At 31.9% G+C, this 23899-nt stretch overlaps 1 pseudogene; it reads left to right on the top strand.

The window, feature by feature from the left end:
* Nucleotides 1-9680: 9680 nt before the first annotated feature.
* Nucleotides 9681-20992, top strand: LOC146897781 (putative polygalacturonase At3g15720; annotated as a pseudogene).
* The last annotated feature ends 2907 nt before the right edge of the window (nt 20993-23899 follow it).

Genomic DNA, 23899 nt, shown 5'->3' with positions numbered 1-23899 from the left:
ATGTTGAACACCCGAAACCGTGCTCAAGAAGTATAAGTACAAAAGCATTTAAATTGTTCCAACATCAAAATAAAAACATAAACATAAATAGTCAAAGCAGAAATGTCAAAGCATCACTAAAAATACAAACTAATGCGGTCAGTTTGTCGCATCATCATCATCCATGTCATGATCATCACCCTGAGGGCCACCAAAAGCTACACCACTGCCCCCTCCTGGGTAAATTGGCCTGTCCCCAGGCCATCTGCAATACTCCAAATATTCTGCAGGAGTGAGTGCAAAAGCTGCTGGATCCAAGAGATGCTGATATATACCCTGATTGCTGCGAAAGACAGCAGCTGTCTGGTCCATCATATGAATGTCCCGTTGCTCCTGCCTCTGAGCTCTCTTTACGGCTCGCTGCTCGTACTGAGCCATGTAAGACTGAAAAGCTGCAAAATCAAAAGAAGCAGACTGATGTGGTATATCATGCTGATGTTCCTCCTCCTGAGGTATCTCTTGCTCTTCTTCTTGGCCTGGTGCATGGTCTGGCTCGGGCTCATGTGGTAAAAGTCCAGCTAGTCTTTGGGAATGGATGTCTATGTAACGATCATCAACCGCTCCTTTTATCTTTTCTGTTTTAGGTTCAGGTATGATGACACCTTGGTCTTTCAGTAGACCCATAAGTAGACCAGGAAAGGATAGTTTGGTTATTTTCCTAATAAAACCACATAATGCGACATGTTTCATTTGGTCTGAAATTACTCGTGCTATGTCGACTTGTTTTCCTTTCACAATGCACCAAAGTAAAGGTAGGGCAGCCATGGGTGTAGTGGTGACATGACTTCTAGGGACGACATTATGTACCAAGAATTGGAACATAATGCCAGCTTCAAGCTGCATGTTCTTAAACCTAGCCGATTTATCCTCTTTGCTTTTCTTTCTCGGAATATAACGCTTCCCTGGTAAAAGTAAGTCTTTGGCTATTTGGGAAAAACTATAAGTGCAGTCTCTCTCTATCTCACCATACTCACAAAGGGCTGGTTCATCCGGGTCTGTAGGTGACTCTAACTCAAGGGGTTCACCTAAGTAAGTGTTTATGGCATCTTGGTCAAATCGAACGGTAACACCCTAACATAGCTAGTATATGAAAACCTAGCATCCATCTCTTTTTTTGTCACAATCAGGCATTGCATTGGCGTAGAATTCTCGCACAATGTCTGGGTTAATTGTTGTTTCAGGAGTCAAAAGTTTGTCCCACCCCCTAGATGTGATCATGTTAAGAATTGGGGCAAATTGGCCGGTTGGGCTTATGGTGAAGGTTTTTTCATGCCAGGTACCCTTGTTTAGTTCCTGGAACCTTAAATAATGTTTCCCCGAAGAGAAACGGTTTCTATCAAAGACTCTGGGTACAGGTATGGAACGTTCGACGGTTCCGGATGTGGAACCTCTAGTTCGTTTGGTACCGGTTTGAGATTTTGGGGCCATCTGCAAAACAACCAGGAAAATCCATATACACAGTATAAACAACAATCAGAATTAATATGGAAAAAATAGGAATCAAGCAGATCAGAAAAGCAAGAAAAAGATGCAAGTCAGAAGCTGGACGCTTTCTACACGCGAAGAGGACGCTTTAGCGTGCTGGGTTTTAAAAAAATTTGGTTTAGCACGCTTTCGCGTGATAAGGACGCGAAAGCGTCCTACCTGCGAACAGCTTCTGGACCTGCAATTTTCAACCAAAATCCAACAAGCTAACATCTAACCCATTCAACCAATCCAACATATTTTTGATTTAAACATCATTCTTGACTTTATATAACACAATCATGCAAATGAATTAAACCAGAATCATTACAATTGCTTAAACATTTGTTAGAACACTAATTTTCAAAATTTGATAAAATGGGTCAAATTTCAAACAAGTGAATGATTCATGTTTAATTACACATAACAGCCCTATGAAGTTTGTCTCTAAACACACAAATTATCTAAACCTAACCCTAGCCATTCTAAACATGATTAATTTATGAATTATGAACAAGAATTTAGGGAAAAGAGAAAAACAAACCTGTTAATAATTCAAGATGCAAAGATGATATGTGTGCAAAGATGCAAAGAGAAACAGGTTTGAATTTGGTTTGGTTTGTGAGAAAAAGAGAAAAGGGTGAGTAATATGTGTGTGTGTTTTTTGAAAACGGGAAAGAAGGGAAAGTGAGTGGTTTGGTGGGAGTTAAGGGGAGTTAATCCCCTTGGAAAACGTTATTATTTTTTTTCAAACCAACACATAGGACGCTTAAGCGTCCTCCCGTCGCGAAAGCGTCCTCCCCCAGTACTCAAAATTTTTGCTTTTTCAATTCTTGCTTTGGTTGCTAAATGACCTAAAACTATATGCAAAACATAAAAAAAAAATACTTACAAAACTGGGTGCCTCCCAGCAAGTATTTGTTTTACGTCATTAACTCGACGCCTTTATCGATGAAGAATTCATGGCTCGATTAGTGAAATTGTCGAAGTTTGTCGAACAACTTCACCACCAAAGTGGGGCTTCCATATTTGCTCATTCCCCGTCCAGTCGGACTTTGTCATTGGAACTTCTACACTACCGTTCCATAAGGCCTTTTTTCTTTGATTGTAAACGAATTATACCACCTAGACTTGAGCTTTCCCGGGATTAACCGAGATCATGAGTTACACAGTAACACCATTTGTCCGGGTTCAAAGTGTTGTTTCACAATCCGCTTGCCATGATAGCGCTCACTTTCTCCTTGTACACTTTAGAGGATTCAACGCTTGTCGCACATTTCTCTGCATTCTTGTATTTGAACCTTCCTCTATTCGCCCACTTACTCTTGATCAAAATTAAGAAATCAAAACGCTTTGTGCGCACAAAACGCTTTGTGCTCTAGTTCAACCGGCAAGTGGCACAACTTTCACATGACTCATCAAGCTTTAATGACCAATCTATCTGTGATGACAACACGACCTTCTTTTCTAAGATTCCTTTGAATTCTCGATTGGACACATCGACTTGACCAAGTGATTAGTAACATAAAAGAAAGTATAGGTGTATATATGTACAACAAATTTACAAGGACCAGTTTTTGTGCAAAATTGCTTAACATGACAAAATTGTTTCGATACTTATGAAATTATCCGCTACTCCCCGGCAACGGCGCCATTTTGATGTAATGATTTTGCATCAAACAAAGTAAGTATTTTAATATCGTCTCCACAGGGAGTTGCGTATATCATAAGCGTCTTCACAATAGTTCACATTAAGGTATCGAGTATAAGTTGTTTGTTTGTAAAACTATGTTCCTAAACGACATAAAAGTAAAAACGAGAGAAGATCGAACTATTTCGCTTGCGGTATAAGATAACAAGCAAGCATAACAGCAGCAATCTCTCGATCGATTAACAGACTCTAGCTTTATAACCAATATTATCACAATCATTTCTACAACATCCTTCGTGTCCAAAGCGATATCGTTATTTCTAAATTATCGTTTAAACATTCGTGTCCAAATCCCTTAAACGATAACAAAGTCGATCGGATAACTTAATCGACCGTGTCCAGCCTGATTAAGTATCCGAAAGCATTAAATTCTTGATTAAAAGCAATTATCAAAGGTTTACAAACTTGTCAAGAGTGATATAACTTAAGATAGATTGTTATTCTAGTTCTAGATTCAAGAGTTAGTGTCCAAATCATCTTGAATCTCTTTGAAAGCATTAAACACAAGAATAACAACAATATTGAATCATTAAGCTAGAACCTTATACATTAAAAGATCAAAAGATTACATAATAGCTTGTTTGATTACCTCAACACTACAAGTAGATGATAGCTACACATAGACATGTAAACTATGCAAGAGATGAAGAAAGATGAAGATTCCATGTCAAGATCCTTTGTGTCCAAAGCGATCTTGAATTGAATCTACTCCTAAACCAACTGCTTTGTGTTTCTCTCTTTGAAATAGCTCTAACCTCTCTCTAGAATGTATGAAAAATAACTTAAAAAACAGAGAGGAAATCCCCTAAGAGAGGTAAAAAAAATCTATTTAAATGGGGCAGTACTAGTGTTGGACGCTTTCGCGTCCTCTGGACGCTTAAGCGTCCTTCACAAAATATCTCCCAGTGACCAATAGCAAGCTGCCACGTAAGCTGTGAAATATCTTCTGGCAGAAGTAGATGAGCACGCTTTCGCGTGCTAATGGCGTGCAGAAAGCGTCCTAAGACGGTTTGCCTCTGGAGCTTGCACGCTTTCGCGTGCGGAGGACGCGAAAGCGTTCTACTTGAATCATGAAAAGCATGCTGAAAGCGTCCTGAAAGCGTGCAAAGAGTTGCATTCGACATTGTGGACGCTTAAGCGTCCTACCTTTGGTTCAAAAGCTTCTTTCTTGTACCTTGCTTGTCATTTCCTGCATAAATTGGGTAGAATTAGGCATTTAAAGCATAAAGGGTATAAATACAACAATTGGTAGCTTTTCCTTAGATAACTTGCATAACTAGTCACTAATATGCCTCTTTTAACACATGAAAACTATTACTTTTAAGAACTTATCAATACCTTCACCATAACTTTCCTGAAAAATAATAAGAACCCTAATCTCTCAAAAATAATTATTAACACCCCCAATTTGCACTTTGTATTTACACAATTTTCTCAAAATTTGTGCACTATATAAGGTTTCATTCTCTATGTTTTGGGTTGAGCTTCAAGAGAGAAACTTAGGTTATCAATTGAGGTAACTGATGACTGTACGTCAACACTATTGTTTTAGTCTTGTTTATGTCCTTTTTGTAACATATAGAGAGTCAAAATGCATGCTGAACATGGTTAAAAGAACTCAAAATGTAATGCTCGTAGAAAACAGAAGTTTGGTTTAATTTGAAGAAGTTTGGAAGAAATGTGCCACGTTGGAAAAGCTTGGGACAATGGAATCAACACTAGAAAAAACGTGGCACGTTGGAATCTGTCACGTGCCACATTGGGTAAAATTGTCTGCCGCCACGCAGGATTAAGGAGGCAAACATGCCATGTTGGACCTGTAACGTGGCACGCCGATATTGAACACAAACCCTAGATTATAAAAACCAAAAGCGACAGAGGAAAGGGGTTCGATTTTAGAGACCTAAACAAAGCATATAGGACATCAGGAAACTGAAGAACACGCAATGGATCTCACTCAACTCATAGTTAGTTCTGATTTATGCATGTTCTATTATTTCTATGTCTTTGAATATGTTAGTTATGAGTAGCTAATTTTCTCGGTTGATTGAGCCATGATGAATTTATTGTGATATGTGAACCATGTAGTTGAAATTCTCTTTATTATCAATAACATTCAGTCTTTATTCGGAATTATTTGTGCTTAATGTTTTTCTTATGATTGTTTGTATGACTATTAACCCTAACTTCTTTCAATCACATTAATTGACCTTAGGTATTAATTGACTACTAACCCTAGCTATTAAACCTGAACTAGTAATTCTGTTTGACTCTACATATGAAACTAGAGATAGGAAGTTGCGAGTTATGACTTATGGATTAACGTTCTCACCATGCTTCCGCAGTTATTCAATCAGTTTAAGAGATTAAAAGTTTATAACTTAGGAAAGGGTTTTGAGTCAAGAGATTGATCAAAACCACTTAGTTAATCCGTCGTAAAGAATGAATAAGTATTGAGAGTAAAGAGAGAGCAGTCATTCACATAAAGCAATAGAGGATTCACCGGCTTGATCATCTATTTTAATCCAATTATCAAACCATTTTATTTACTTTGTATTAAGTTTTATGCAACCAAATCCAACTGTCTAGGGCAACCCATAAATTTAGTACATCTTTAACAAATTTGTTTAGTCGAAATTTAATATTACTTCGATAGTTTTGGTATGCTTGCCAAATTTCTATCAGTAACTTCAATGAAGAGGAAAATAAAACATGCCAAGTATTTTTATAATTAGAGATCAAACTTGGGTAATCTTAATTGAGAGTTTAATTTTCGAATTACTCTAAAACTGACAATTAATTTAAAAATGACATTTTGATTATTAGATAAATCATACATAATTGATTTCTCTTCATTTATGTACGGCCCTTAGAGTCATACATATCAATCACCAAAAAATAAGAACAACCAACTATATGCATATCATTTACTAAGAATAGCACTGATTAACTACATCCATGGATAACAAAAAAAAAAAAAAAAACTAAATGCATGTCTATTGAATTTATTCTTCCTAGTTACATACATGCATGACTCTTGAATTTATTCTTCCTAATTTTCATGTATTAAATACAACTTTTGGAGTCATACATGTCATGTGATAATGAATATTATATATGTTAGAAATACAGCATAATTGTAAATTCTAACATGTACTATATTTATATCTGTTAGTAATACAAAATAATTGTAAATTCTATTATCTACTTTATTTACGTAATATCTTTACTATACTAGGTGCCCGTCTTTCTGCTATTTTTACTGTGCTAAAATTTGAAAATTATATACTATTTTTTTTTATGAAATTTTTATTTTGATTAAAACAAAAAATATAAATGTTTATTGATTTAGGTGCCCGTCTTTCTGCTATTTTTACTGTGCTAAAATTTGAAAATTATATACTATTTTTTTTTATGAAATTTTTATTTTGATTAAAACAAAAAATATAAATGTTTATTGATTTCTAGTTATAACAAACCAAATTAAACATGATAATCTAATTCAATAACATCAACAATATAACAAACAAATATAATATAAATTCTTTTTTCATGACACCAACAACAATCTTTATCATCAACAATTTTTATCATGGAAAAAGTTATTTTAGGATATAATTGAGATAATAAAAAAAAAGTAAGTATAAACATACTCATTTAGTTTGTTACACTTTTGTAAATGATACAGGAAAAAAATCAGATATATATATATATATATATATATATATATATATATATATATATATTTATATCGTGTTTGTTATATTTCTTTAATATTTAAATTTATTCTTATATATTTGTTACATGTTATTTGTAACGCCCTATTTTTTAATTCTTAGCGAAAATACCTTGGGTTGAGTAACGAGCTGAGTTGTTCGACGGTGAAGATGAAGATTTGTAATTCGACCGGTGATGGTGGTCAGCACTCATAAGGAAGACGGTGGTTGCGCAAAATGTGAGGAAAGACTGGAAATCAAATATTAGATGGGCCATCAAATCCCCGTATGGCCCAAATCTACAAAATTAAAACTAATTCATTTCCCACCTTATATATTTCTCGCGCGCCCTATATTATCTGAACACAATTTAGATGTGTTTGGATTTTTCTGAGGATATGAAAAAAGGTTTGGATTTTTCTAAACACAATTTAGATGTGTTCGGATTTTTCTGAGGAAATGACCTATATTACATGGGGTAAAGACCTATTAACCGAAAAATATATGATATGCAACAACATGAAAAAAATAGTAAAATAAGAAATATTAGATAATATTACTTACCATGTTTTTCATGTTATAGCTAATGCTTAGTTCTAGACGTGGAGTAAGCACGCCTGACAGAGAACATGAAGGAAGTTCTTTTTGTAAGACAACTAGTTCGTGTAATCTTAACATCTTCTGCACTTCGTTAGATATCTTGTTTATCTTATCAAAATGCTTAATGTTGATTGATATTTTCTGAAGCTCAGCATGATAATCTAACATATGTGAAAGCTCCTGCAAATAACATAAATATAATGAGCAGCTCAAATTGCCTACAAATAACATGTGTGAATTAACTACAAATAACACAAATACCGTACTAGAAAAGTTGGAATTTGGTATATCTTTAAGCAAGTTCTGAGAAGTTAACACCTTGGTTTTCAATAATCCAATTTCCATAACCTCACCTTCAATGTCTCCAATCTACACGTTTTCAACACATTTTAGGATTTAGGACTCCATGCGACATCAAATAAAATCCTTACATTTTTTTTGAGAGAAAATAAAATCCTTACATAAAACCCTTACATCTAGTACTAAATTAATTTACCTTAATTTTGCTTCCAATATCAAAAGGACTTGAGAATTGAAGGCAAATTCCACTGAAAAAATTTTCAACCTCACCAATACCCAAAGCACCACTGACAGCTCCTAGAAAAATAGAAATATTGAATAAATTATCATCAGATTCTCTTTAAAATTTAACCCGTACATTAGATTTTTATTACGTACCTCCAATTGATAAAACAAAATAGCAATGCTCACTCAAAGCCAGTGCCGCTAGCAGCCATATTCCAATTTTGATCCTAACAATAAGCCAACTAATTAAAATTAACAAAAATTGTATTGAATACTCTCTCAAAGACACAACTATGATATACATATATATATACATGCGCACGTCCTTTCCTTTCAATTTTGAGAGTTGACCAATTTGTATCCATGTGAATTAGAAACATAATATCCTTTGATTTCTTTTGACATATCCTGTGATTTCTTCTTGTGAATTTTCCTCAAAGCAGTAATTTTTCAAGTGAATCTTTTTGCACCATTCTTTTTTTTTTTTTATCCCGTGAATTTACCTCAAAGCTTATTGTTTTCTTTCATTTTTTTAATTAAAAGTTGTAGAAATAATTAAAATAAGACAAGATATTATAAAGTCCAAAATAAATTAGCAATTTCAAAAATAAAACATATCCACTTAAAATATCAAATACAAAATCATTAAATGTGTAATTAGATCCTCTTCAAAACAAAATAAGATTCCATGCTTGTATCGTCAGCATTCTTTATAAAAACTCTTAGAAAGATCATTAGCGGGTTTCATCTTAGCATTTTTTATTGTTCTAGATGACTTGTTAATAAATGAGAAATGCTTTACAGAACAAAAAAAAACTGTGTGAAAAATAGCCAATATGTATATGGTACTTTGTGAAAAACTTTGTTGTTTTGTACATGGGGTTAGAGTATCCCTTGTAATCTTTACTTAAAGAAAAATCAAACGTTTCTAATATAACAATTATACAATTGATTGACAATGTATATTTTTTTTTACATTAACGATGTATATAAACTAAAGTTGCATTAAAAAGTCTAATAAATTTTCCACAAGTATTATGACATGATTCAAGTTTTCTACTTCAATCATGGTCTACTGGGGAGAACTTTGTCGTTTATGTGATTTCATATGACTTAAGGGATTATATCATAATTTTGAAGGGAATGTGATTGAATAGAGGCTGGCTTATTCTAAGACATAAACCAGTCATTTAATATATTATATTCTTTCTATCGGAAATAATAATATTTCAAAGCTTCACCCTTTAAAAAAAAAAAAAAATTTAAAGATTCTGTTCTATCAAAACAAAGTTAATATTTTTTTTTTACCAACAAAATTAATATTTTCAAGACTTTGCATGTTTACTTTTTTTTTTCCTTTTCCTAAATATATCCCAAACATTTCCATGTATCTTTCTATTTATACCCTAGACCACTACTCACAAATCACCATAGCAACTCCTAATCACTTGTGTCAAACATGCAAGTCCTAATCACTTGTGTTTTGATTCTTGGTTATTTTTCACCTTGTCTATGCCAGAGGTGGAATTCTCTATTTTTTTAAGGATTGGTAATCATGCATTATACCAACAGTTCAATAACGGACATATTTATTTTATTTATTTGTTTTGCACTCATGCATATTGTAGCTTCAAGGGAAAATCGTTGCACCTTCTAAGGAAGCATTGAAAGATGATCAACATTGGATTAAGATCGAACATGTAAACGGTCTCACAATTGATGGCACAGGCGGAGGAAGAATCGACGGCAATGGTTCTACATGGTGGTCATGCGAAAGTTGCCCTCGACCTAGGGTATGCTTATTCCCCATCTTGTGCTAAAAATACTTTTTTAAGAAAAAAAATTAATTCAATAATGTTTTTATTGTGTGAATGAGTATTCTGTGCGGGTAACTGCAGAGATTAATCCTTCGAGGGGACCATAATGAGTGGTAAATATCTGTTTCGAGAGAATTTATCATTGTTAGATTTGTAGAGATGGGTTCGAACCATGACCTATAGTTAAGCTGGATGATATCTCTTATCATCTTATCAAATGCTCTTGAGTTAATTCAATAATGTAGTCATCAAGATATTTGTTTCTCGCGCTCTCTCTTTTTAAACCAGCTAATTGGTCCAAGTGGTCTTCAAGTTACTAACAATTGCATATCATATTAATTTATTTTCTCCAATTATTGAGTCCAAAGTATAAATTTTAAATGATTGTATATCATATTAATTTCATGTTGATATAATGGTACAGATCTTGTCTTTCTTTTCTTGCAATGGTCTTAGTGTTAGTAACTTGAAGATTACTAATAGCCCGAAAGAACATATAGCCTTAACGGATTGCAATGGTGCAAAATTCTCCAAAGTAGATATTCAATCTCCTTCTTATAGCCCCAACACCGATGGATTTGATATTTCTACTTCCAAGAATATATCGATAGAAGACTCTACTATTAAATCAGGTAATCAAATATTATTTTTTATCTTATGAAATTTAAATTTAAGTATCTTTAAATGAGTTTAATTTATACACACACCATTACTATCGGCGTAAAACATGTTTTAGACACGTAGATCCTATAATGTTTTATTTTTAATATTTTTTTGTCACATCAGTTATGATAAAATATGAATTAAATTGTCCCGTAAGTGTAGCTCAGTTGGTAGCTACTAGAGATAATTTTTGCAGGGGTCGGGGTTCGAACCTCGGATTCTCCACTTCTCCACACATAATGTATGTGAATGCAGGGGTCGGGGTTCGAACCTCGGATTCTCCACTTCTCCACACATAATGTATGTGAATCTAGCCACTAGACTACTTGACAAAAAAATTGAATTAGATTCAAGTTTAAAATATTTTTACTATGATCGTGAATAAAAATGGAATATTTACAACTAAACATTACTTAAAATGGATTTTTAATTTTTATACAATGATCAAAGCTCTTAAAATTCTCAAAAAAAAACATATATGCACTCTTAAGATAATTACTATATATATGTGAAATTTTAAAATGAGCTGACTTTCGTATAAACAGGTGATGATTGTATTGCCGTCAAAGAAGGATCCTCTTACATCAATGCTACTCGTGTTGCTTGTGGACCAGGCCATGGGATAAGGTTATTTTCTATAACTTTTAATTTTATTTTCTTTAGAGTTGTAAATGAATTGTAGTTTATTCCATTTAATCTTATAACTCATGTTTCCTTGATAGAGTGTTATTATTTCAATATTTGAGAAGTCTAATAAAATGTGTGAATGAAGCAGTATTGGCAGCCTTGGTATAAATGATTCTTATCAGACAGTTGAACAAGTTTATGTACACAATTGTAGCTTCACTAACACTACAAATGGAGCTAGAATCAAGACATTTCCTGTAAGTAACGAATATGTGGGTGGAAATTAATTATAATTCAACAACTTTCTTTCAACTATTTTCTTCATCTCAAATAATTTAATTATGTAAATTTGACACTAGTAATATATATATATATATATATATATATATATATATATATATATATAATATTACATACATTAACACATTGAGTCATTCATATATATTATTAAAAAAACTTGAAATGAAATTTACTTAATAAAGGATAAATTAGGGTTATAAAACAATTAATGAATAATTCAAATTTGGTTTTCAATTTAAAAATAAATAACAAAATACTATTTATTCTTTTGCAAAATAGTTTAAAATAAATAGTGTTTGTACCCTTAGCCCACAAACTAGCTATTACAATCAAGTTAATTAAGATCAAATCAAATTATAGAGAGATATTCCTCTTCAGCCACACACACATAAGGGAGTAATGTTATTTGAACGTTCAAAAAACAACAACTATTTGACAACCAGTATAAAAATATACAATTTATAACTATTGATGTCAAGAGAGAGAAATAGCTAATTAGAAAAATAAAATAGTATTTATACAATATACTTATATGGTATTTGACAACCAAAAAGTTGTCAACATAACATTTCTCCACTTAGGAAATACAAGTTTGGAAGAAACATATGCTCTAGATCTCTCGTCTATAACAACATGGTTTAAAGTTCTAACACCAGGGTTTCAAATTATATAATAATTACCTTTCACGCCAATATTTTCTAAGTCAAACCTTTTAAATCAGTTTGTATAAAAACCGACTTAAAAAGTCCAAAATAAAATAAATAATAAGATATAAATGGAAGGAGAAGAATTACCAGAATATTCTTATTTAGCAATTCCTTTTGGAAAATTGATCCTTAACCCAATTATACTTTATCCTTATTATCATGATATAACAAGGGTAAAAAACCAAATAAGATGGTGTAGAGATACATCATTTTGGTTTCTAATAATAGAAGATAACTATGATCTTTATTGGGAATTTGAAAATATGGCAAATACTCTAAGTATGAGATTACAAGGATATGCTCATGGCTGATAAAGGAATTAGTAATAAAATACAAGAAATTCTAAATAGTTTTACTATTCTAGAAAGAAAACTCGAAGAGAGGTTGCCTAATCTAGAAGAAAGTCTCTATACAAAGATAGATGATTTAATAGAACTATTAAAACTAATAAATACAAAAGAAAAATGTTTAACTTTGAATGATCTTCGATCCTTTTTAAAGGAGGGGAAAGATAGAGAAGCATCAGACGAAAAAGAAAAAACGATTAAAACTCACTTTTTCGCTCCAAAACCTTAATGGACGAAACAGAGGAAGAAATAGCTAATCAGCTACAAGAATTACAAACATTAATGGCTACTTTAGACATTAATGGAAAGGACAAAAATATTGAGGAAACAGAAGATGAAAGTAAATTCATCTATGATTTCGATTCAGAAAGTTCAATTAGTGACTTCCAGGTGGAATATCCACAAGTAGGACTTGTTAAAACTGATGATCCAGAATCTTCAGAATTAGGAAAGAAAAGAAATCGTAGAGAAGGCAAAGAAGAATTTATAGATCAACAAATCATTCAAGATAAAATGAATGAAAGAAAATTTAAAAATATACCTTCAAGGTTTATACCAACTATAAACCGTCATAAAGATAATAATGTCCTGGACATTGATTGTAGTGATGACACAGAAAAGGAACTAAGAGATTGGTACCATGATAGTATGGCAATCATTCAATTAGATCCAACACTAAAAAATCTTGACCCAAAAGGAGTATTTAACTACCTTAAAACTAGAACAACTGGAAATGTTTGGAGATTTATGTCCGAAACCCCAAATCCAGTATTACCATCAACAACTGAAGAAGTAATAAATTATGTCTATTCAGTCTTAAAGAAAGAATTTGTAGGATTTGATGTGCCTGAAGCACAATTAGATCTAGAAATTGCTAACATACATAAAATCTTTAATTTAAGAATTTGTGATATGTGTCAAATTGAACCATTCATATGTGAATTTAGAAAATACGACTATGCAATATCACCACAAAAGAGATTACAATATAATCTTTTAGGGTTATTCTATAATAAACTACCACCATCAGTAGGTGCAAAAATGGATAAGGTAATCCAAGAACACCTTGAAGTAATGGTAGGACTAGAAGATTCTCTAGGAACAAGAATAACTGCATTGAGAAGATGGATGTCTGAGCAATGCATGAATAAAATTGCAAAAGGAGAAGCAAAAATAATTCTCTGTTGTGATAAGTTCCAAGATAAAGTAGGCAACTACGGCTGTAATAAGTCTAGAAAAAGAAAGAAAAGGAAAATTTTTAGGAAAATAGATCGATCAGAGTATCGAAGAAAAAAGAAATTTCCTAAGAAATTTAACAAACAAAAATATTTCAGGAAAAAAGGAAAATATCCTAAAAAGAATTCTTGTCCAAAAGGAAAGAAAACATGTACATGTTGGTTGTGTCATGAAGAAGGACATTATGCGAATGAATGTCCAAAGAAAAAAGAATCTAAGAAAGAAACTTTAAAATTCATTTTAGAAGTAGGTTTCGAACCAATAGAATCAGATTTGGAATCTAATGAAAGTAGTATCTATGAATATACTACTGAAGAAGAAATTGAGGAATGAGTAGAAAAATCCTAAAAAATGGAAACCCTAATTCAACATTTATTCAAGTAATTTTGAATAAAAAGAAAATTATGGGATACATTGATACAGGTGCAACCTTATGTTTTGGCAGAAAATCTATATCTAACGAATGGATTAGGTTAAAAAGGCCAAAAGAAATTATAATAGCAGATAAAATAAAACATAAAATATGGTTTGTTTTAAGAAATACATTCATAAAGATCGAACATAGATATTTTTATGTGAGGTCAATTTATGAACATGATTCTGGAATAGATTTGATAATAGGAAATAACTTTCTCAAGTTATATAATCCTTTTATTCAGTATCTCCACACAATAACCTTAAAATGGTTTAATGTCAATAACCCAGAAGAAAGTGAATTTGTTACAACTAATATTGTAACCAAAAATGAAATCTTAAGAGCAATTTTAGAAAACCTAAACATACTTAGAAGTATGTGGAACAAAAGAAGATTCTATTTAACAATAGAACAAAATCTAGAACATCGTCTAGAACAAGTATGTTCAGAAAACCCATTAGATTCCAAGGTAAATAAAATACAGGATCTAATAGAAATAAAACTAAGAAACCCTAACAAGGAAGTCAAGGTTTTATATAAAATCTCTTATTCTCCAGATGATAAGAAAGAATTTAAAAAGGAGATAGCAGAATTATTAGAAAAAAAATCTAATAAGAGCTTCTATCAGTCCACATTCAGCTCCAGCTTTTTATATGAGAAATCACAACGAAATAAAAAGAGGAAAAGCTCGAATGGTTATAAATTATAAGAAACTTAATGAAGAAACCATTAGTGATTCTTATAAATTACCAAGGAAAGATTACATCTTTGAAAAAATAAAAGGATGTAATTGGTTTTCATCGCTAGACGCAAAGTCTGGATATTGGCAGTTAAAACTGACCGAAGAAGCAAAACCTCTAACAACTTTTAGCTGTCCAGAAGGACATTTTGAATGGTATGTTTTACCATTTGGTTTAAAACAAGCACCATCAATATATCAAAGATTTATGGACAATACCCTTAAGGGACTTGACCATATATGTTTCGTATATATCGATGATATCCTAATATTTACAAAAGGAAGTAAAGAACAACATGTAAAAGATGTTATAGTTGTTCTAGAAAGGATAAAAGAACGAGGAATTGTCTTATCCAGAAAAAAGGAAGTCCTTATAAAAGAAGAAATAGAATTTCTCGGACTTATCCTTAAGAAAGGAGGAAAGCTTGATCTATCACCACATACTCAAGAAATTTTTTTACTTTTTCCTGATCAATTGGTTGATAGAAAACAAATCCAAAGATTTTTGGGATGTTTAAACTACATTGCTAATGAAGGATTTCTTCAAGATTTAGCAAATGACAGAAAACTTTTACAGAAGAAAATATCTGAAAAAGTGCCATGGAAATGGACACAAGAAGATACTGAAGCTGTAAAAAAGTTAAAAGAAAAACTAAAAGTTTTACCACAGTTATATAACCCAACAAAAAATGATTTTTTGGTTATAAACGTGGATGCTGATCAGTTTACTTGGGCTGGAGTTATAAGAGCTCTACCAAATGGTAAACAAAAATTGGGATTAAATCTCAATGGATATGCTGAGAGTGAAACCTCACATCAATCCTATATCACTTCGGGCCTAACCCCTCAGTTAAAATCAGATATCCCTAACGGGCGATCAGATACAAAATCAATTTCTACTAATACAAGACTTGATTATTCAAGCAATAACATCCGTATTAAGGATAATGAACTTGTTTTATGTAAATATATTTCAGGATCACTTAAAGATGCTGAAACAAGATATCATATAAATGAGAAAGAAACTCTTTCTTGTTTAAAAGTTTTAGAAAATTGGAAAATGGATTTAATTCCATCAAGATTTTTACTAAGAACTGATTCAACTTATGTTAGCGGATTTTGGCGCTACAATTTAAAAGTTGATCATAAACAAGGAAGACTTGTTCGATGGCAAATGCGCATCCAACAGTTCTACCCTTATATTCAAATAATAAAATCAGAAAACAATTGTTTTGCAGATACACTCACAAGAGAATGGAGCAAGCATTAAAGGTGCTTCAAAATAATCTAAAACAGAAGGACGATCAGATAGAAATCTATCGTCAAAAGCTTCAAACACTTTCTTCCGAGAGGGGGGAGATGATAAAAATGATTGACGAATTTTTGAAAATCATGAAAGCAACAACAGGAGAACCTGCTGAAGTTCCTAAAAATGACGAAAACTGGGACTTGCTAGGTCAAGATTCTGGGAAATACAACTATTATGTAAAGTACACAACCCCAGAAGAATCAAAAATCCCCATTGAAGCAATAGCACCAAATGGTTGGGATTCAACAACCAAAGATCAGAAATCTTGGGCTGATAAGGTCGAAGAAGATGAAGAGTCAAAAAATGGCTCAGAACAAGTAAACGTTGCCGTCGATTCAATTGATGAGCAACCTGAAAAAAATGTCCATGTCATTTTTGATGGTCCTATGAAAGGGATCTATAAAAATTGGGCAATTGCAAGGCTTCACATTGATGGAAAAAATGTTCGTCACAAAGAATATCCAACAATGGAGAAAGCAAAGGCTGCCTTCAACGCAGCATATAAAGAAATTACAACTTCAAACGATATGGGTCAACCATCAACGATGGAAGTTAAAAAGAAGATATCAGTAGGCTCGATTATGGGTCTTCAAAAAAGAATCATCACTCTTGATGACTTTATGGCCAAATGGAGATGGCTAGCAAACTATAAAGAAGAATTCGCCTTAGAATGCTTCTACCCAGTTAACATAAAACTAAGTGTTAAAGCAAACACTGTTCCGGGAATATCAAAAGAACTCTTAAGAGATTTCTATGATATGGGATTCCTCAAAACAATCTACCTAGAAGCACAGGTGGGAAGAAGATACCAAGAACTCAGCAATCTCCCAAAAGAGATTGGAGATATTGCAAAAGGATTTAATGATTTGTTTGCAAAAGGAAAGGAAATATTCCTCCAATTTGAACAAACTTATCCATGGTTTGCAGAAGATAACAATTTCATGGCTGTTGGACCAAGAACAGTCATAAAAATAGGCATATCAAATAAATCCTATTTATCACCAAATCCAGAAAATGTGGGATGGACAGTTCACCCGTTCATCTACCAAATGAAAAGATTTTATGATAATCTCATTAGGTATGGATCATCCATCACCAATTTTAAAGTCTTGTATGTTACAGAGTATTGTTTAATGGTCTGTGATTCAAAGAAGAAGGTGTCAGAAGAACACTAAAAACAAATCCTTCATTTTGAAGATCTCTTCTCAGGATTCGAGAATGCACTCTACAGGATCCCAGAAGAAGTACAAAAGGAATGCTGCATGTATTTCTCAAAATATAAAGGGCATATCTGTAAATGGTGTGCAAAAAACAAAGTGCCGACGGTGCCGACACTTGAAGATAAAGCTAAAGAAAAAGCTTAGACACGCGTCATGTAGATGACAAAAGTGTACAGTGGTACCATATCATCTGAGTCAGATGGGGACCACTTAGATAAGAATCTTATCACCTTATGTGATAATGCGTTTGCTTTTTCTTTGCGTGTTTTAATTGTCTTTCTTTTTAGTTGGCTTGGACAAAGACATGTGAACCACTTGTAAGTCTTGTCCGCCTATAAATAAGAGCTTATAGCTCATTTGTAAGGAAGAGTAAATGAACTAAGTTTTTCATAGTTTGAAAATTGTTCTCTCTGAACTCTTCCTAGATTTTATCTAGTTGAACCTTGAGCTTTTGCTCTGAGAGGTTCTGATCCTTGAGCACCCCGCTCTGGAGGGATCACGTATTTCTTAGAAATACATTTTAGATACTATAAAAAATATAACCTCAGGTTATATCAAAGGAAGATCGAAAGATCAAAAACATCAACAAACCTCTTGGTTAACATCAACTTTCAAACCAAACCAAAATCAGGTATGATTTTAAAGTCTTATTTTATTTTTCTTAATTAAATAAAAATTGAATATAGTATGATTAACGAAGATTCATCAGGCTTCACTGCCGATATTTTAATAGATCATATAGAAAAGCTGACTTTTCCTTAAAACCTGAAGAAAATTTCAGAGAAAAACAGAAAAATATTCTATCTTTAATAAAAGATAAATTATCCAGGAAAAATATTCTAAAATATGGAATAATGATAGGAGAAATATATATTCCTATGGAATTAACAGATGGATCTGTAGTAATATCTTTGATAGATAAACAACAGATAAAAAATAGAATAAAACATTTATCGTTAGAACAACAAGGAAAGATAGGATATATTCATATATCAACTATCCAAACAATCATAAAAAGTACTTTTATGAAAGGAATAGAATCAGAACTAGAACTTCTAATAGAAGATGCTAGAATGAATAAAAAGTGTTCCACTATCACTAAAGGCAAAGGAAATTTAAAATGTGGAAAACTAATGTTTAATATAAATTTACAAATAGGTTTAAGTTTAAATGATATAGATCTTGATAGATCTATAGTAATTCATTACAAACTTAAAGATCAAGATCTTATGAGATCAGGAAATCATCCTTTTACAGTATGTTATAGGATAAATTATGCACTAAGCAACTCTCATCATAGTGTAGAGTTTAGTGGAAAAGAAAAGATTCAAATAGATGAACTATTTGCCCCTTTACTACAATTAGAATCTCCAATTCTAAAACCTATAGAGAGATCGAGTTCAATCATGTCTATTGATAGAACTCCCTTGTTAGGACGAAGCAATAGTATAAAACTAAGTCAAAAACCATTGACTAAGTTTTTTGCCCCTAGATCTTCATTTGGAAATGAAGAAAAAGAAGAGCTTAAGAAAGCTATTTCAGAACTAAAACTAGAAGTTTCAGACATTAATAAAAAATTATAATGCCTGGTTTAAGTCTAAAATCAGAGTTAGAAATTTTCAAAAAACGACTAGAAAAAATAGTCAGTGATCTTGAATGGTATTATGATTATATAGCATTCAAACAGATTTGTTATGCAGCCCAAACTACAACTAAAGCTCATATCGAGTTAATAGATGATCTCATAGAAGAGATACAAGACAATAAATTATCTAAAATCCAAATAATTAGAGCAAAAGTTCTTTTAGAACCTTTTTCCGCTCTTAACAAAATAGAATTGCTTTTAAAAGAAGCCGAAAAATTAGCATATTCTGCTGAGCCAGAACACAACCTATAATGGCAGGATTAAAATTAAGACAAGAATTAAGTCTTTTCAAGAAAAAACTAGAAAAACTAGTAAAAGAAATCGAATTTTGTCATGAAAATTTTGAGCTTAGAGAATGTATATGGATATCTCGAGAGCTAATAAATTATCATATTGAATCAATTCAAGATCTTTTAGAAGAAATCGAAGATCTAGAAAATCTTTCAAATATTCAAAAAGAAAGAGCTGCAACACTCTTATTTCCTTTTCAAGGATTACATAAAGTCGAACAAATGTTAAAACAAGTTCGAGAAAATTTTGATGGCGATTCTATGGCGATTCTGCACCTAAGGGATAAAAATGAAAATAAAAATAAAAATATTATTTTTTCAAAAAAGACAAAAATCTTTTAAAATCTCTTTTTTAAATAACCGATTTAAAAAATATCCACGTGGCAATCCCCTGCTAAGCCACATAAATGACTTTACCAAAAAAGTCACAAAACCAACTTCACCATAGGAGTTCCCTATTTTCTATTTGCAGGGTGGATCGGGTTATGTAAAAAAAATAACTTTTGAGTAAATCCAACTTTCAAATGTTAAGAATCGAATAATTATAAACCAATTCTACAGAGTTAAAAAGGTAAACATTAAAGTGGAAAAGGTAAACATTTTACTATAAATTTATATCTATCTTGTCATTTCAAATATGTGTCTTTCTATTTGATATAATAATATATCATACTTAGTGTTATATTTTGAATTTTGTGGAAATTACTAGGAATCATCCGTGCAAGTGACTAATGTGACATATCGTGGATTTAATGGAAGTTATGTTGGTGACTTAGCTATCAATCTGAATTGCACGAGTTGTTCCAATATTGTATTGGATCAAGTTTACATTGTCTCTTTTCAAGATAAAAAAAAGAGGCTAATGTCTTTTGCAAAAACTTCCATGGAACAAATTGGCCCCAATGTTCTAAGAGTATATTACAAATAAAAATGTTCAAATCAATAGTTGGCTGCCATATTTAAAAAAACTATGTAATAATTGTGTCATTTATGAGTTTTAATAAAAAGTTATTAGTTTGAATGTTATGAGTTTAATCACATATTCATCCGTGTTGTTCTTGATAAATCTATATATTCTATCAATTTAAATGAATAAATATCATTAAATTTATATATTCTATCAATTTGAATGAACAAATATCATTATTTTAGTCTCGTGAGCCGTTCCCAAAACTTTAGTTCTTTTCCTTCATCCATTAAAAAAGGGTGCTTTAAGTTCAATTTTTGACCTGAAATCACTCATCCAACTCATTTTTCTCGTTCCCTTTTATTGAAATAAGTGATTTTCACATCTATTTCGTTTTTTTTTCTTTTGTGATTTCGTCGTCTTAGAGCATCATTGTTTTGTTCGTTGTCCTTGTGCGACGTTGTTTGTCTTTCTTGTTTCGTTCAAGTATTTCTTCGGTTCAGATTATTAAACCAGCTTCAATCCAGCGCAGATGCAATCAATGAATTTGGCGCCGTCAACGTTGCAGATCCAGGGACATGGGTATTCTGGAGCAGAGCCGGACTTTGGGGGGGGGGGGGGGTGGTGCAAGCGGCTCTACAAAACCGGGCCTCCAAAATTTGGGGGCTCAAATATTTTTTTTATTTTTATGATGCAGGTTGGAGTAAGTATGTAGTATTAACGCTTAAAGATTTCCGAGCTTGCAGATATACGCTAGTGGTTGCAATTTGTGTTGATCCTCCCATGGTTCCTGGGTTCAACTCTTCTCACCCTTCTCACCCAAGATTAATGTTTTTTTCTTTTAATTCTTTTTTTTTTTGGGTCTGTTTTATTAACAAACACATTAGATTTTTTTCTTTTAATTCTTTTTTTTTGGGTCTGTTTTATTAACAAACACATTAGAACCTTTTTTTTTTGTTCTTTTCATTTATAAAATAACAAAGCTCTGACAACAAAATTATAGTTATTTTCGTAAAAAATAAAACAAAACAAAAGTTATAAACAATTTTTTCTCTTTAAAAAAATTGAGTTTTTTTTTCTTAGAGGCCTCTTTTATTTTGAGAACCGGACCACAAATTTCATAGGAACGGCCCTGTTCTGGAGACTTGAATATAGTCATATGTGTATGATTTTGTACTTTGCCGTTTTATGCTATTAACATAGATGATTAGATGTTGTGAGTTTGTTCATAGATTCATTATTTTTGTTTTTAGCGAATTTGCATTGTATAAATATACTATATCAATTTGAATGAATGAATATTATTTATTTTTAGTAAAAAAAAATCATTATTTTAGTCCCAGTTTTTTTTTTTTTTTTAAACATTTGAATTCTTTCCTTTCATGTAGTAGTCACCAACTTGGATAACCAAAGAATGATCAAATGGTTTACATTCTAATTTGGTATTTTGATTACAAATTCCCAAAGTCAAATTATTAATTTTTTAATCTTTATTCAGCAATATTACATATCGACGACTAGGCCAAATAAACGACTCTTTCCCATTTAGTATATTTACAAGGACTAAAAACATATTTAACCTTTATTTGTATTATAAGTTTTGTCTAAGGTGCACAAATGAATTAATCTTACGTCATCCATAAGTTTGTTTTTTACCATTGAATATATAAGTAAAATCACATCTTGATTATGCCCAGACTTATTGATTCAACGATGAAAACAAATTTATGCATGATGTAGAATTTATCTCACTTGTATACCATAGTCTTGGCTTATATTATGTAGGGTTAAATATGTTTTTAGTCCTTATAAATATATCAAATTTTCGTTTTACTCCCTCTAAAATTTTCCTTTAACTTTTAGTCCCTATAAAATTTTCAATCACTACTTTTGGTCCATATTTTTAAGTTAATTTTTGTATTTTTAAATGAAATTGTGCAGAAATGTGTAGAATATTGTAAAAAAAAAAAAAAAATTCCCAAAGAAAATTAGATTTTTTTTAACAAAACAAAAATTAAATATGAATTTTTAACCGTAAAAAATATAAAAAATTCATATTAAATTTATGTTTTGTTGAAAAATTCTAATTTTTTTTTGGAAGAGATTCTTACAATATTATGAATTTTTCTGTAAAATTTTATTCAAAAATATAAATTCTACATATGAGTTTACTTTAAAGGAGTGACCAAAAGTGAAGATGGAAATTTTTTTAGAGACTAAAAGCTGATGAGATTTTTTAGAGGGTCTAAAACAAAAAGTTGACATATTTATAGGGACCAAGAACATATTTAACCCTATGTATGTACCATAATAAATACACACTAACACACAAATATAGATATAATTAATTCTCATTGCATCAAGCATCTGACCAGAAAACTTCCATTTCACCCCAATCTTTTTCAGGCACTGATGAAGTATTTTTGCATCAAACAAGATAAGTATTGTGTATCGTCTCCACAGGGACTAGCGCGATATCAAAGACCATTCAACATCAAATATCATTCTAAGTTATAAGAGTGCTGTTTGTTTCATTAGTAACTAGGTTAACTAAATTGCAAAAGTAAAAGTTGAGATTAATAAGGCGTGAAACTTGTTAGGACTAAAGCTAATGATCATATACGGATTCTAGTTGATTAAACAGTATTATCACAATCATTTCTACAATATCCTTGTCCAAAGTGATATCATTATTTCTAAGGTATCGTTTAAACATTGATTTCCCAAACATTCAAACGATCTCAAAGACGATCGGATAACTTAATCGAGGATTTCCCAACTGATTAAATGTTCGAAAGCATTAAGTTCTTGATTAAAGGTGATTATCAAATATTAACATCCATGTCTAGAGTATTAACTTAAGATAGATTGTTACTCTAGATCTAGATTCAAGAGTTCGTGTCCAAATCATCTTGAAGAGCAAGAATAACAACAATATTGAATAAGATTGCTAGAACCATATATTTATAGATCAAAAGATTACATGTTAGCAAAGATCAAGTACCTCTAATCCCAACAAAGGAGATTTAGCTACTCATTGTCATGAAAGCCTTGCAAGAATGGACTGAAAGAGAAAGATTCATTACAACTTGTGATGTCTCAACAAAGGAGGAATAATCCAACTTCTAATCACTCTCACTCTATATGCTCTAGCCCTATTTCTCTCCCTAAAAGATATTACAATGAAAAACTAAGAAAAACTAAGATGAACTAAGATCCCTAGATGATCTCTTCAAAGAATAGCAAGTGGGCTATTTAAAGAATTTCTATTCTGCCTGAACTCGCCTCGCAAGTACCTTTACTCGCAATTGCGAGCTGATGTTTCTTCACCACTAAGTTGTTTCCACGTCACCTCTGAAGGGCTAGACCACCTTAACTCGCCACTACGAGTAAATGAACTTGCAATTGCGAGTTGCTCGCATTTGCTACTCGCCATTGCGAGTTGAGTACGAGCAACGGGGGAGCTCTCTGTTTCTGCTCGCAATTGATGCTCGCCATTGCGAGTTGGATGCGAGTGAGCACTGCTCCCTGCTCCAGCTTCTGCCATTTTGCACTTTTTCATGATTTTTCTTCTTTGCTCAGTGTCTTGGGATAAATTCCTGCATAAAAGGGTAGAGTAAGA

The sequence above is a fragment of the Medicago sativa genome, chromosome 8 (assembly GCF_051527215.1).
Source record: "Medicago sativa cultivar Bolivia chromosome 8, Bolivia_mono, whole genome shotgun sequence".
Classification (NCBI taxonomy): domain Eukaryota; kingdom Viridiplantae; phylum Streptophyta; class Magnoliopsida; order Fabales; family Fabaceae; genus Medicago; species Medicago sativa.
Note: the sequence above shows the minus strand (reverse complement) of the source record. Positions and strands in the feature narration are given on the sequence as shown.